Here is a 15,808-nt window from a genome sequence, read left to right on the forward strand (position 1 = left end):
TCTCCCATCCCCCACAGCGTTGAGCACTCCCTGGTGGTACTTTAGGCACTTTATTGTGAACTTGCTTATTACCTGGAGTGCAACCCTTCTCCACTGGACTGCAAGCTGTATGAGGATACAGTCTTTGACTCATTCACAGCTGAATCTTCAGGGCCTCGGACGGAACCTGGACCAGAGCCCCCACTCCCTAAATATTTGACTGAATAAAGGAATAAGCAAATAAGGTAGAGAAGCAGCAGGTTTATTTTCATAACTGCAGGAACCACCCCTTCCTTCTTCCTCTGATGATTCATTTTATCTTCACCTGCTTTTTGGAAAGTTACTTGGGGTTTCCAAGAGGGTGTCTCCCTCCTCCCAATGCCCCATTGCTAGGGGGCAGTTCTGTCGCTTGGATTCACTCTCTTCTCTTTCATAAACATTAGAAAGTGCTCGTGTTAACACTCCCTATTTCTTCTAAGAGCTCAGCTTAGCAAATGCTTTCATCCATCCATCCATTTGTATATTCAGTGAAAGGATAGTTTCCGAGTTAACTGCCATCTGTCGGGCAGCATGCTGGGACAGAGGTGAGCAAAAGTAAAGTCTTGTAGACCTGAGCTGCCACCCCATCTTCCAGGGAGGGGTTGCCAGAGGGGCCCCGTCCCTCCTCTGCTCGCACAGCTGAGGCAGGCCTGAGGCCTGGTATGGGGGCCAGTTTTTTAAAAGTCGAGAGAAACAAAGGGCTTATTGACACTGAGGCAGGGCTGCCCATGTCAGGAATCGCGAGACAGGCCGCCCAGGCCATGACAGGTATGACCCAGGCTCATGGCCTTCTTCCTTTGTGAGGGTTAGGTCAGTTCAAAGCGCTGGATCCCTGCTAGGTACAGGGATGGGAGCGTGGGTGGGCGTGGAGGTGTGGGAGGGGCTGGGAGGGTACGGGGATTCCTGCGGAGGGTCACAGCAGCTCGGTGAAACCGACGGGTTTTTGCGACGTGCATGGTACGGAATGGATCTCCACACACACCCCTCGTACACTGAAGATGTTTACTATCTGGGGATTCAAAACGTTTTCATGGGGTTGTAAAAAGCAAAATACAGACAAGCCACCATGCATTCGCTGATCTGGAACAGAGTCATTGTCTTCCCCAAGCCAGGCATGGTGCAGGATCCTGTGGCCGGTTTCCCCCAGTCAGGCTGGGACACGGGCCAAGCTAACCAACATCCTCATGGGGAGAGTGCTTAGTCTTCAGCCCATCTCAGGTCCTGCTGAGACGGCCTTCCAGTGGGAGGTGAGGCCTGGTTGGGGTCTGAGGATGAGAGGCAGTAGTGTGTTTCCTGAAGGTGGGCTTGGGGGTGGGGGTGTACTTCAGACTTTGCTACTTTAAGGGAGATCCCATGGAGCGGACCATATCACTGGTAGCTTGTCCCCACCCCCACACAGAATCCAAATGTGCATTTCAACAGGATCGCAGTGTGATTCAGGTTATATAAAACCCTGAAAAGCCCTGACCCAGAGAATTCTGTGCAAAGAGTATCTACAGTCTTGGGGGCAGAGTCTGGGGCCATTATGGGAACGTGCACGGGGCAGGTGAGAGAGAGCCGAGAGAGGTCTGAAAACTACTACTCTCGTTCCATCTCTCCTTCTAAGGGGCCAGCAAGCGGGGACTGCAGGCTCCTGGCTCTCCCACCCCTCCTTCTTCTCTGCTGCACTGGTGTTTACATGTCCAGCGGATGGAGTGTGGTCAATAAACCAGATACTGACCCACAGACTCTCAGCAGAGACCTCTGCTCTTCCAGGGCCTGGCCTGCGGGGCCATGGACGTGAACTTCTCCTTGCACCTTTCTTCCTCACATATGCAGAGTTCAGCCGACCCGCGAAAGCATATGTGCTCTTCTGGTGGAGCAAGTGAAAAACAGGCCAAGGAAATGAAGCAACTGTTTGCAATATACGTGACACTCAGAAGAAAAAAGTCAATCTTACAAACAAGCAGATACCTCTAAAACTAGCCAGGGTTTAACAAATAATATTCAAAGTCAAGTGACCAGTCTCATCCCACTGCGGAGAGGAGTATGAATTTGGATATCCTCATGGAAGAGTCTCCAGACACCAACGGAGAGGACAGACCCTCTGTTTCTTAGAACGCAGGGATGCTGTCCATGCCAACTGCGTCACCAAGCTGTCAGAGGGCTCCAGGGACAATGTGGAGTGCAGAGAAAGCAAGCCCGGAGATAACAGAACACGAGCATTTCCCGACCCTAACAACTCAAAACGATCAGCACGGGAACTGGGTACGATAATGGTTGCCACGCAGGAACCTGGGGTTCCTATTCTTCCACACTTCTAGGCTAGGGCAAGTCACCATTTCCTAGCATGGCTTTGAACCAGTTCCGTCTGGCACTGGGTTCTCCATGCATCGTGCACTCCAGTCACGTCTAGTAAGCACCTGCTACACTCTCGGCGGGGCAACTCCAGCCAGCCCGTAGCAGCTGACACGGCCAGCATTTGTTCGGTGGTTTGGAGTCTGTTATTACATAATTTGATGGTCATTCCTGACTCTGGGTCTGGTGCCAGAAGGCAGGGTACCTAGACACTGGAGTGTGACAGGTGTGTCGTGGGAGAGCTAGATTCGGGTCGGACTGAGGCTGGCCTTGAGTGCTTGAATTTGGACTTTCCTCCTGCAGCTGCAGCAGTCCAGGGGAAGCGTTTAGGCTGGGGGTGATGCACCCCAGAGAGAAAATGGTTTCAAGGTGGGCGAGGCAGAGGGCCAGGAGACAAATAAGGAAATCAACTCAGGAGCCTAGGAGACAGATCATTAGAGCAACCCTAGCGAGGGGGGCGCAGTATGAGATCTCTAGAAGGTAGAACCAAAATGATTAATGACCCATGGAGGGTGGGGAATGAGGGAGCAGGAAGAGGTGAGAATGACTCAGTTTCCTGCCCAAGCTGTGGACGGGTGGGGCTGCCATCGACCAAGACAGAGATCGAGGGAGAGGGACAGCAAGAACATAATGGGCAAGGTTTCCAAATTTATTTTTTAATGGTATCTTCTGATTATAAAAATGTATTTAGGAAATATAATAATAAAATAGGAAATAAAATAATTTGCTAAAGAAGAGTTTCAATCACCTGTAATTCTTTTACAGATAACTTCTTCAACTTTTTGGTGCATTTCTTTCCAGTATTTGGTCTCGTGTGTGTGTGTGTGTATTGGGGGGGGGTACATTTAAAATTGTGATCTCAGGCGCCTGGGTGGCTCAGTAGGTTAAGCGTCTGCCTTCAGCTCAGGTCATGATCCCAGAGTCCTGGGATCGAGTCCCATGTCAGGCTCCCTGCTCAGCGAGGAGTCTGCTTCTCTGCCCCTCCCCTGGCTCATGCTCTATCTCTCGCTCACTCTCTCTCTCTCTCAAATAAATAAATAAAATCTTAAAAAAATAAAATTGTGATCTCACTACATAGACGATTTATACCATTTTCCCTTAATATAATCATTTCCCCTCCTTAAAATTATTAAAAAATATATATATATTTTATTTTTAGAGAGAGTGTGTGTGAGTGGGGGTGGGGCAGAGGGAGAGAGAGAGAATCTCAAGCAGACTCCACGCCCAGTGCAGAGTCTGACTCAGGGGTCCATCTCACGACCCTGAGACCATGACCTGACCGAAATCAAGAGTTGGATGCTTAACTGACTGAGCCCCCCAGGCGCCCCTAACATATATTTTTAAGAGCTGCCTAACATTCCACGTTATGGGTGTGTGGCAATTCGTCTATTCATTTACTGCTGGGCACTTCGATCACTTGCACTGTTTTCCACCTTGAAAAACACAACAACGAATATGTTTGTAATAAATCTTTATCCAAGTTTCAATAAAAGAGTTTACAAATATTTAAATAGCCATACTAAAACATTCCTGTAGCAAAAACAAAACAAAAGCAAAAACAAAACACAAAAAACCAAAAAGCCAAAAAAACCTTGGAATGATATAAAAATACATACAATAAAAGCTGAAGGCCAGACTCTCAGTGTGAGCGGGCATGTAAGTCTGCAACCTCCTCCTTCTTGCCCCAGAAAATCACAGAGGCGAAATAAGAAAAATGAAGGAAACACAATGAACCACAAAGCTCGGAACTCCACATTTTTAGCAAAACTTGGAGGAAAAGATAAGCCGCAGACTTCAAAGAATGCACAGGAGCTGCCAAATGCAGCTGAGTGAGGGCAGAGGTCCTGGGGAAGTAATACAGGGGTGAAGGATGGCTCGCGGTCCTTGGTTCCAGCAGCAGCCAGCCTTAGAAGGCACTGGAAGGCATCCGTGTCCACAGATGAGGGACTGGCCCTGAGGTGTAAGAGTCTTGTTCCTTCTTTCCCACAAAGGGCAGGGGGACCTCCTCAGGGAATCAGAAGAGTGAGCACACATATGCTCCATATTTTCAGAGAGCAGTCTGCCTCTCTGGCAGCAGACAAGAGGGACTATGAGAAGCACGAAAGCTGGGAGGTTAGGTGAAACCTGCGTGCTCTGCCCCATGGGAACCTCCTGCAGGCGCTGGTCCCCCACTCCCCGGTGAGCGAGCAAGTGGTTTGAAAAAGAAATCTGCTTCAGAACTGATGAGCAGATGTTATGAGAAATAACACGTGGAAGAACGTGGCCAAGCACACCATCCCATGAAGAGCACTTGCCAGAAAAAGGTCTTCAGAGAGCAGATGACAAATCTGAGTGTGCAGGTCATCACACACACAAAAAAAGACAACCCACTGAAGCAATTCCTCTGGTGAAAGAGGCCCCAAATGAAGAAATGCAAAAATGTGGGGAGGACAGCAAAATAATAGGAGATGAAATCCAAACTGACTGAAATCAAGAAAGACACAGAAGAAAAAGACAAAGCCATCAGAAGACACACCAGGGAAAAGAGAAGCTCATGAAAATGCAGGAAGCAACAAGGCAGATAGAAATGAGGCCAGGAAAACATTTATGGAAAAAAGCAATATTTTTAAAGTATTATAAAATGATGGCTACAGAAGACAAGCAAGGCGGAGCTAACATATGCATAATTGAAGTTCACCTAAAAGCTGGGGCCAAAGCAGAAACATTTAATTTTCCTTGACCCCAAATGGTCAGCATGAGACATATCCCAGTTATAAGGCTTTAGAGATAAGAGTCTTCAGGGCAGGGGCACCTGGGTGGCTCAGTCAGCTAAGCGTCTGCCTTTGGCTCGGGTCAAGATCCCAGGGTCCTGGGATGGAGCCCCTTATTGGGCTCCTTGCTCAGTGGGTAATCTGCTTCTCGCTCCGCCTCTGCCCTCCACCACCCCCTACTGCTCATTCTCTCTCACATGCTGTCTCTCTCAAATAAATAAAATCTTAAAAAATAAAAATAAAAAAGAGTCTTCAGGGCAGCTAGAGAAAACAGGTCAAGTCATATAAAATAGGAGGGGGATAGAAAGCTGGTGTTTCCTCCAGCTTTGTTCCCAGTTTCCTCCAAAGCAATGTTCAAAGCCAGAAAGCAGTAATACCATGCCATAAGGTATGAAAGAAAGAAGGGGGGGGGGGGGGCGGGTTTGGAAGCAAAATGAAGCCTTTATTTATACAAGCCAAACTTTAAGTATAAAGGCTACAAATGGTTTTTAACAAGCACGGACTCAGGAGCTATTGTTTCTATAAGTCCTTTTTGAGGAAACTACTAGAAGGAAACTTTCCCCGGTCCAGATGTAAGTGAGGTGGGGGGTGGGGAGGCTGGCAAGAGTGGGGGCGCCAGGGAGCTAGAAGGGAATGCAGCGTTTCTGTATCCTGGGCAATGTAGGAACAATATAACTAACCAGAACCGTGGAGGGAAGCAGGAAGGAAAATATGAGGCAGAATGAATCCACTGATTCTCATCTATAATGGCTGAGAGCCAAAAGAAATCAGAGCTGCAAACCAAGCAAGAGAGGCATGCACATTCATCCTCGTGCTGAGGTAACAAAGTCAGGTGGGTGATGGCGGAGAGGGAGGGTGGGGGGGAGACACTCATCTGGGGGAGCTGGCTGTTACAAATGTAAGACGAAGAGACGCCTTCTCTGCGTTACGTGGAGCTGTCATTACGAAGGTAACAAGCTTCCCTGGAAAAAAACTACACAAGGGGTACCTGGGCGGCTCAGTGGGTGGAGTGTCTGACGCTTGGTTTCGGCTCAGGTCGTGATCTGGGGGTCGTGGGATCGAGCCCTGCACTCAGCTGGGAGTCTGTTTGAGATTCTCTCTCTCCCCCTCTGCCGCTCCCACTCTCTCTCAAATAAAATAAACCTTTAAAAAAAAAAAGGGTAACTACACAAAAAGCAAAGTAAAGCAAACCGATCACGCAGTGAAAGAAACAACCCATACAACTGTGAGCCTACACACATAGGACACACGGTGCAGAAACAAGGTCATCTTGTCATGGGAATGAACGCAACGGGTTCAAGTCCTCTACTTTTAAAAAGATTTCTTGAATGCTTCATCAGAAAAGCACCACTCTGGGTGATCTGGAAAGGTTGAAAATAAAGGGATGGGGATATCCCAGCAGCCCGCCACTACCATTAAAGAAGCCTCCGGGGTCTTAGTACCAGTCAAGTACTTAGTACCAATTTAAGCCAAAAGGCTTTACAAGACAGGAAGAGGCACGCTTCTCCTTATTTGTTAGCGGGCAATTCCTAACGAACGTGTAGTAGAGAATACAATATGGACAAAGATAATACAGTATGGACAAAGTCATAGAACAGTGCTGTGTCTAAAGCTGACATGTGATGAACTCTATAGAAACACACAGATGCACATTAATAATGACTTCAGTCCCTTCTGCCCTTGTCAGCTCGGGCGGCCATAACAAAACATCATGGATAGGGTGGCGGGGGGCGGGGGGGAGGTAGGTGGCTTAAACAACAGACATTTAATCACCTCTGTAAAGACCTTGCCTCCAAATGTGCTAACATTCTGAGATGCTAGGGGTTAGGACTCCAACCCATAGATCTGGGGAGGAAGAATTCAGCCCCTAACACTTGGTCCACGAAAGATTATGTTAAAAAGTAAAGATGTGAAAATGTGCATCGCATAATAAAGTAGGGTTAACGAACATGGTTCAAAATCTCAGCCATGGGCGCCTGGGTGGCTCAGTTGGTTAAGCGACTGCCTTCGGCTCAGGTCATGATCCTGGAGTCCCGGGATCGAGTCCTGCATCGGGCTCCCTGCTCGGCGGGGGGTCTGCTTCTCCCTCTGACCCTCCCCCTTCTCATGCTCTCTCTATCTCATTCTCTCTCTCAAATAAATAAATAAAATCTTAAAAAAAAAAAAATCTCAGCCATGAAGGACAAAAGGCATCTATTTTCAAGCACCACTGGAACATGCAAAATGGCCATAAGCAAACATCTCAGTCAGTTCTAACTGCTGGACATAGTACACGTGAAACTTCCTGGCCACTGAGCAACCACAGGGGGTGTGTTAGAGAACTAAAAGCCAGTTCCACGGGGGAACTCCAAAAAAATCTTCCTTAAATCTCTCTCTGGTGAAAGGGGAAACAAACTGAGATAATTATAGTTTTTAGAACACAGTAATAGATATTATAAGTCAATTCTGAAATAAGCTAGCACTCACAGGAAGACTTGCTGCCCCAAAGCTTCTATGAATGAGATAGAATGAAAGCAAATGAATTACGGGCTCCTGGCTGGCTCGGTCAGTACAGCATGCCGCCCTTGATCTTGGGGTTGTGGGCTCAAGCCCTATGTTGGTTGTGGAGCCTACTTTAAAAAAAAAAAAACAATCATCAATCAAGAAGAAACTAAAGCAGGGACACCGGGGTGGCTCAGTCGGTTAAGCGTCTGACTCTTGTTTTCAGCTCAGGTCATGATCTCAGGGTCCTGAGATAGAGCCCAGAGTCAGGCTCCATGCTCAGCACAGAGTCTGCTTGGGATTCCTTCCTCTTCCTCTCCCTCCCCCTCAGCTCCTCCTGCCACTCACGGGCATGCGCATATGCTCTCTCTCTCTCAAATAAAATCTTAAGAAAGAAAAGAGAAGAAACTATAGCAAAGAAAAAAAGAGATTCATAAAACAGAAAAGAGTAAGGACAGTAAACAGTAGAAGTGATCAATAAAACCTTTAAAAAAAATAAACCCTTAAAACAATAACATGGTTAAGTCATGAACTACCCAGATATAATAAAAAAGAGTACAGATATATAAAATGAAGAACGAGGGAAATACAAGTTACAAAAGCAGAAAAAATGGGGAAAGGAATCATAAGACTGTTATGTTTAACTTTTAAGTGTAATTTGGAACCCTGGATTAAAATGCATAATTTTATAAGAAGATATAATTTATCAAAACTGATTCTAGTAGAAAGAGAAAATCTAAACAAATTGTTTCCATAAAATACACAGAGAAAGGTGTCAAGGTGTTAGTTTGCAAAAGAACATCAGGCACAGGGAATCCTAATGAAATTCTACCAAACTTTTAAAGAGTGGATAATTCCATTCCCACACATAAGCTCTTCCAGAGCACGGGAAAAAGGGTAAACATCCAAATTATTTTTATGAAGTGAGCACAGCCTTGATAATACCTGACAGACTGCAGAAAAAAAACTACAGACAAAACACAGCTGTCAATATGGTTAGGAAACTGTTAGGGAAAACATGAGCAAACCAGAATCGAAAACACTAAAAGAAAAATACATCACAACCAAACAAAGGTTATTCCAGAAGTGCAAATGGTTCACTGTTAGGAAATCTGGGAGCATAATTCACAATGTTAGTAAATGTAAGGAGAGAAATTATGATATCCTCCACTGATGATAAAAAAGTACCTGACAAAATTGTAAAATTTATGATAAAATTCTCAATAAAATAGAAATACATGGTATATCAGCTGGGGATCTCCAGAGAAATAGAACCAAGAGGATGTATAGATACTTGGATTTATTTTTATTTTATTTTATTTTATTTTATTTTACTTTTATTTATTTTATTTTATTTTATTTTATTTTATTTTATTTTATTGAGAGAGAAGAGTGTGAGCATGTACACATGAGCAGGGGAAGGGACAGAGGGAGAGAGAGAATCTCAAGCAGGCTCCTCACCCAGTACAGAGCCCAATGTGGGGCTCAATCTCATGACCCTGAGATCAGAGTCTGACGCTCAACCTACTGAGCCACCCAGGCATCCCACATATATTTATTTTAAGGAATTGGCTCATATAAGCCTGGCAAGTCCAAAATTTGCAGGGCATCCATGCAGGCTGGAGACCTAGGGAAGAGTTAATGTGGCGGCTTGAGTCTGAAGGCTGTCTGCAGGCAGAATTCAGTCTTTTTCCTCTTAAGACCTTCAACTGATTGGATGAGGCCCACCGCAGTCTAAAGGGTAATGTGCTTTACTCAATGCCCACTAATTTGAACGTTAATCTCATCCAAAAAATACCTTCACAGCAACAGTGACACAAAATTAATCATGAGAAATGGATGCTTCCTGAACATAATAAGTCATATCTTTCTCAGCTAGCAGTATCAGGTTTTAAAGTCAGGAACAAAATAAGGTGGTCTTTATTATTAAACACTCTACTAAAACTACTGGATGATGTAATCTGATGGGGAAAGGAAACAGAGATGCGAAATTGGAGAGAACGAAGGGATACTATCACTATTTGTGCTTGACACAATTGTATACCTGCAAAACCCAAAATACTCACCTGAAAAATCGCAAAGGAATTCACTAAGAAAGCAGGATACAAAATTAATATGTAGAAACAAGCAGCTTTCATATTCACAAACAACAACCAGTTAGGAGATTTAATGGGAGAAAGATCTCATTTGCAATAACAACCACAGCAAAAAGATTAAATACCTAGGAATAAATTTAATAAGAAATTGGCAAGACCTATGCCAAGGAAACTTTACCATGTTCTGAAGGAACAGAAAAGAGAAATTAACGAATAGAAACACATTTCCTCTTCTTGGAGAGGATACCTCAACATCAGAGAGGTGTCAAGTGCTCCCTAAGTTCAGCTGTAAACATATGTGATCCCCATAAACATCCCAACATGTATTGGGGGGCATCTCTACAAACTGATTCATTTGTTCATCTGAAAAAAAATAAAAGAACAGCCAGGAAATGTTTGAAAAAGAAGGGCAGTGTGAATGCAGGATTCATGATGACTATGAAAACTTGTATAAAATTTTAACACTGGAACAGCCTGGTACTGGCAAGTTCTAGAACAGATCGTTGGAAGATAAACAGGAAAGAAAGGGAACACAAAGGGAACAGTAAGTCCAGGAAGATGTCCAACTACACAAAACAACTAAGTGTGTGATAAAAAGGCATCTTAAGCCAGTGGAAAGGGTGAGCTATTTAATTACTGTGAGAACTAGATACACCCTCCTGCAGAAACCACACCTCACACCTTGCACGAGCATATATTCCAAAAGGATTAGAGACAAAATGTTTGCCAAAAAAAGAAAGCCATAAATATAATCAGAAAAAAACATGCTTATAAGTGTTTTTTAAAAAAGATTTATTTATTTATTTGAGAGAGAGAGAGACTGGGAAGGGCAGAAGGAGAGGGAGAGAGAAACTTTAGCAGACTCTGCGCTCAGCACAGAGCCAGATGCAGGGCTCAATCTCACAACCGTGTGATCACGACCTGAGCCAAAACCAAGAGTCGGTTGCTCAACCGACTGCACCACCCAGGCGTGCCTGTTTGTAAGTCCTTTTTTTTTTTTTTTAAGATCTTATTTATTTGAGAGAGAAAGAGCACGAGTGGAGGGGAGGAACAGAGAGAGAGAAGCAGACCCCCCGCTGAGCAGGGAGCCCCATGTGGGGCTCGATCCCAGGACCCAAAGACCATGACCTGAGCCGAAGGCAGATGCTTGACCAACTGAGCCACCCAGGGCCCCAAACCCCTGTTTGTAAGTCTTATAAACTTGGAGGTGAGAAGGCTTTTCTAACAGACTTAAATCCAGAAGGCTTATCAGAAACCTTTTGGTAGGGGCGCCTGGGTGGCTCAGTTGGTTAAGCGACTGCCTTCGGCTCAGGTCACGATCCTGGAGTCCCGGGATCGAGTCCCGCATCGGGCTCCCTGCTCGGCAGGGAGCCTGCTTCTCCCTCTGACCCTCCCCCCTCTCATGTGCTCTCTCTCTCTCTCATTCTGTCTCAAATAAATAAATAAAATCTTAAAAAAAAAAAAGAAAGAAAGAAACCGTTTGGTAAATCTGAGTACGTGTGAGTATACACACTTTCTCAAACAGAAAAACAACAACAAAAACCCCCCAAACCCAACAAATTCAGCCAAAAGACATGACAAACTGAAAAACAAAATTGCAACGGATAAGCTCCCCCAACCTTTCTGAAACATAACCATAACCCTGGTGCCTCTTACGTGGCCCGCATGGTGCTGAGCACGCTATGATTAGCTCAGGCCATTTGTCCACCCGCCCTGCCAAGCAGCCTTAGCATGAACACGATTTCGCAGCCGGAAATCCAAGTGGGAAGGGTTAATTTGCCAAAATCACACAGATAGCATGAAGTTAACATGTAAGGAGACTTCTGTATGGAAAGCCCGTAATATGCACACCAATATATCTATGTGGTGGCTCCCTAGAAATCAACTAACAGCCCAAGGGAAAAATGGCCGAAAGATGTCCAAAGTTGCTCATAGTAAAATATATGCAAATTAGAACTACACTGAACTGCCACTCATCAGCTTGGCAAAAATGTGCAAGTTTAACCACCAGCTTCTTGATGACAGAAGCGGGCAACAGGCACAGTCATGCATTCCTGTGGGAGCGTGATCTGCAAGAATCCTTACAGAAGGCAATTTCACAGTCCTCATGAGGATTATAAACGTAGCTGTCTTCTGACCCAGCAATTCCCCTCCTGGACACTAATCCCACACGTGGGCCTATCCACATAATGATGTTTGTACAAGGCTATTCACTGCAGCCACATTTGTAGAAGCAACAGATGGCAAACAACCCAGATGATGTCCCCAAGGGACGGGTTACATGAAGAATGGCACAAGCAAACAGGGGAGACCACGCATCTGGGAGAAATATATGGAGCACTCTCCCAAGGTAAGTTATGTGGGGAAAAGAAGAAAGCAGAATGGTGTATATAGTTACCTTTTTGTATTAAAAAGGAGAGAGAAAAGAAACATATATGCTGGTCCGTGCCTAAAGATAAATTGGAAGGCAATGGCAGGTGACCCCATCGGCAGAGGTGGGGAGCAATACGGAAGGGGCTGGACACCAGGCAAACAAGAGGTCAGGAGTGGGAAGGAAATTTCTCACCATATGTTGTTTTGATTTTTTGGACTCCGTAAAGATATAACCTATTCAAAAAGTGGGGAAACACAACAGCTCCAACATTGTGTTTTATGCTATAACTGGAGTTAAAAAAAAAAAAAAAAGAACGTAAGATAAAAAGCACAAATATCAGAAAGGAGATAAAATTACCATCATTTGCAGATGACATAATTTTCTTCTTAGAAACCCCCAGACAAATCAAAGCAGAAAAAAACTTGTTAGAGACAATAAATTTACTAATGCGGTCAGCTACAGGATCAACACAGAACAATGGGTGCTTTCAGATACATGAGCAATAATCAATTTTAAAATTTAATTAAAAAAAATCTCATTGATAAGGACAACAGAAAATTCAAAACCCTTGGGGATTAAGTGATTGAGCAATAGGTGTGGATCTGCGTGAAATGAAGTCTGCAAGGGACGTGACGGAAGACAAGTCCAGACGGAACGACTCATTCCAAAGGATTCAAAGCCTCCCTCTCACAATGTAAATTCTCTCCAAATTTATCTGAAAGTTTAGTACGATTCCAAAACAGATCTCAACCAGATAATTTTAGAAACATCATCCAGTGTTTCTAGAGGATATCTACGGGAATAAGTATATAACATTGCATGAGATGACGAACCAGGGGGATATTATATATTAATAGTATATTAATACTAATTATATTGGGACCCCTGGGTGGCTCAGCTGCCTTCGGTTCAGGTCATGATCCCAGGGTCCTGGGATTGAGACCCTGCTGCTCCCCCTGCTTGTGCTCTCTGTCGAAGAAATAAAATCTTTTAAAAAATACTAATTATATTAACCCTATTCTGTATTAAAATCACACTAGTGACAGTAACTAAAACAGTGGGCACAGGTGCAAAGGCAGATACACACTTGGGTAAGAAGAGTCCAAAAATGGTCCTTAGTAAATGCAGAAATTTAGAACAAGATTTGCATAGTAGGACCTAAAGGTGGGCAGGGAGGGGTGAGGTAAGGGACCACTGCTTTTTGTGAAAAGCCTCCTGAGATTATTTGAATTTTTAATAATGATGTCGATGTATGACTTGAATAAAAAAAATAAACGAATTAAAAATCCCTAAACTATTCCTTTCATCCAGGATCCCCACTTAGTGTAACAGATTAGTGCAAACGTCGCACACTCGATAGATTCTTCTATTTTACACATGCATCCCTATTAGTAGATTTCTCTTTAAAAAAAGGATGTGAGGGGCACCTGGGTGGCTCAGTCGTTAAGCGTCTGCCTTCTGCTCAGGTCATGATCTCAAGGTCCTGGGATCGAGCCCTACATCGAGCCCTATATCGGGCTCCCTGCTCGGCGGGAAGCCTGCTTCTCCCTCTCCCACTCCCCCTGCTGGTGTTCCCTCTCTCCCTGTGTCTCCGTCAAATAAATAAAATCTTCTTAAAAATAAAAGTAAAAATGGATGTGATCCTGGCATATTATTCATTAAACTGCTTCTCTCTCTGTACATTATTTCCTGGTTTGCCCGCATTTCTATTTCTTTAGTATAGATTCCAAAAGAAGTATCTATTCGGAGACGACATGGGTATTTTTCGGGCTCTCTGGAATGACTGCTTGGGCTTACACCCCCCTCATCAGCCCCGCAGGAGACTGTTCACCTCTTCGGCAGCTGTCATTAAACGCTGTGTTCATTTGATTTCTAACAATGTAAACATTTTGCATACATTATAAGATCAACTGAGCCATCTCCTATTTCTTGACCATTGGTGTCCACGTTTGCTCACAGCCTTTGCATGCTTTTCTTCGGGGCTCTCACGTTCTTCTTTGGTGCTTCGAGGGTAGCTGGAATTTGTTTTAATGAGGGATGGTAAGACAGCAGAAGCAGAAGTGACTGTCCGGAAGGAAGATCTGGGGAAACAGGAGGGAAGGCATGCCCTATGGGGCCACGACGGAAAGCACCAGGGTACGGGAGCAGAGGGAGGAGGAGGAGGAGAACACAAGAGCCTTCGCTATGGTTCCCACAGCAAAGAACGGGTAAGGCAGGGTAGAGAGGCTCAGGTTTGGCTAGATTCAATCATCTCAGCAGGCTCTGGGGCGCAGGGGTTCTGGTCCTTCACTGCCTGGTACCTGCCCCCGGGGTGATCTGGGCAGGGAATAGCGGCCCAGAGTGTGGGAGCCAGGTGAAGGAGATTTGGGGGCTGTGAGCTCTGGACTGCCTGGCTTGCATGTGAAAGGCCTGCACCCAGGTGTGTGGTTTACTCTGAAGTGAGCTGCTTGCCCTCTCCGGGAACTGGCTAATACTGTGGTGTGACCAGTCTGTCTGTGGTCAACAAGGTACTCCATGTCAAAGCATCAGAATACAGAAAATAAAGACATGGTTAATACATTTGGCTTATCGGTATGAAATTTTTATATGCAAAGGACAGCAGGCCTTTTGGGTTTATTTTTTTTTTGCCACGAGGACACACTTAAGACCTTGCTCGGTCTATGGACTCTCATCCTGTGGGTGAGAGCTTCCTTTCCCCAGACCTCTGGATTTCCCTGAATAGGTCTTCTCTGTGCCCTTGCCTTCCACCCTGTGGTTGAAAAAATATTCTCAGTAACGACGTGTACCTGGTAGGGCCCGACCTGAGGATGGAATGTCAGCACATCTGTCTGGCCAGAATTTCCTGTTCAATAAATGTTAGCTTCCATCCTTATATATGTAAATATACAAATATATATTTGTAGATGTGTAAATATACAAATATTTCCCCCAATATTTTCCCTTGTAGCATTAAGCATACATGTTTTAATTTTTAAAAACAATTTTCCTTTCGATTCTCAATTTTTATCCTTTATAAAGATAGTAGCAGAATGGTTGAGGTCACAGGTCTAGTCATCAAGACAAAGTGGTTTTTTGAATCTGGACCTGCCACTGAGTGAGAACCTGGAGAATTCGTGGCACCTCTCTGTGACTCCGTTTCCTTCCCTGTGCGGCAGCCAAGTAAGACAGGCCAGGGGCTGGAAACGGGTATTTGGGGACCACCCCCAAGATTTACTACATATCTAACCTGCGTATTTTGAAGATTATATCTTAGAGTAGAATGGAGGAGTAAACATCCTTGGATAGCTGCTGAGTATAATTACATGCACACACTTGATAAAATTTGCCGACAAAGGTACACAGAATAAAAAAAATTTTTTAAAAAGGTACAAATGTCATTCCACAAAGTTTCACAACAGCACCACCTAGTGACAAACACACAAAACCACATCTGCAACGTAACCCACAGCTTAAGAATGGCAAAATGATAAACCAGCATAGGAAAAAAAAAAACAAAACTGAAATCAAATTATCTTTTTCATTATTAGAAAGCAAACATCCTATTCCCTTTCTCCAGTGACTATCCTGCTTCACCTCCTAACGGTTTGAAATTCCTTTTTTCCCCCTTGTTACCAAACCCATCTTACCATGGAGGGAAGTTTTTTTTTTCAAGGTCTGGTGCAGCAGCTAGATCACAGCTCATGGGTGACATCTGTCTTCCTTCATTATTTCTGCTTCCCCCAAGTTGGCAACATCCCTCTGGAGAAACTGCC

This window comes from Mirounga angustirostris, unplaced genomic scaffold (genome assembly GCF_029215605.1).
Source record: "Mirounga angustirostris isolate CCGP_5_RB_7025 unplaced genomic scaffold, mMirAng1.0.hap1 SCAF_1, whole genome shotgun sequence".
Lineage (NCBI taxonomy): Eukaryota > Metazoa > Chordata > Mammalia > Carnivora > Phocidae > Mirounga > Mirounga angustirostris.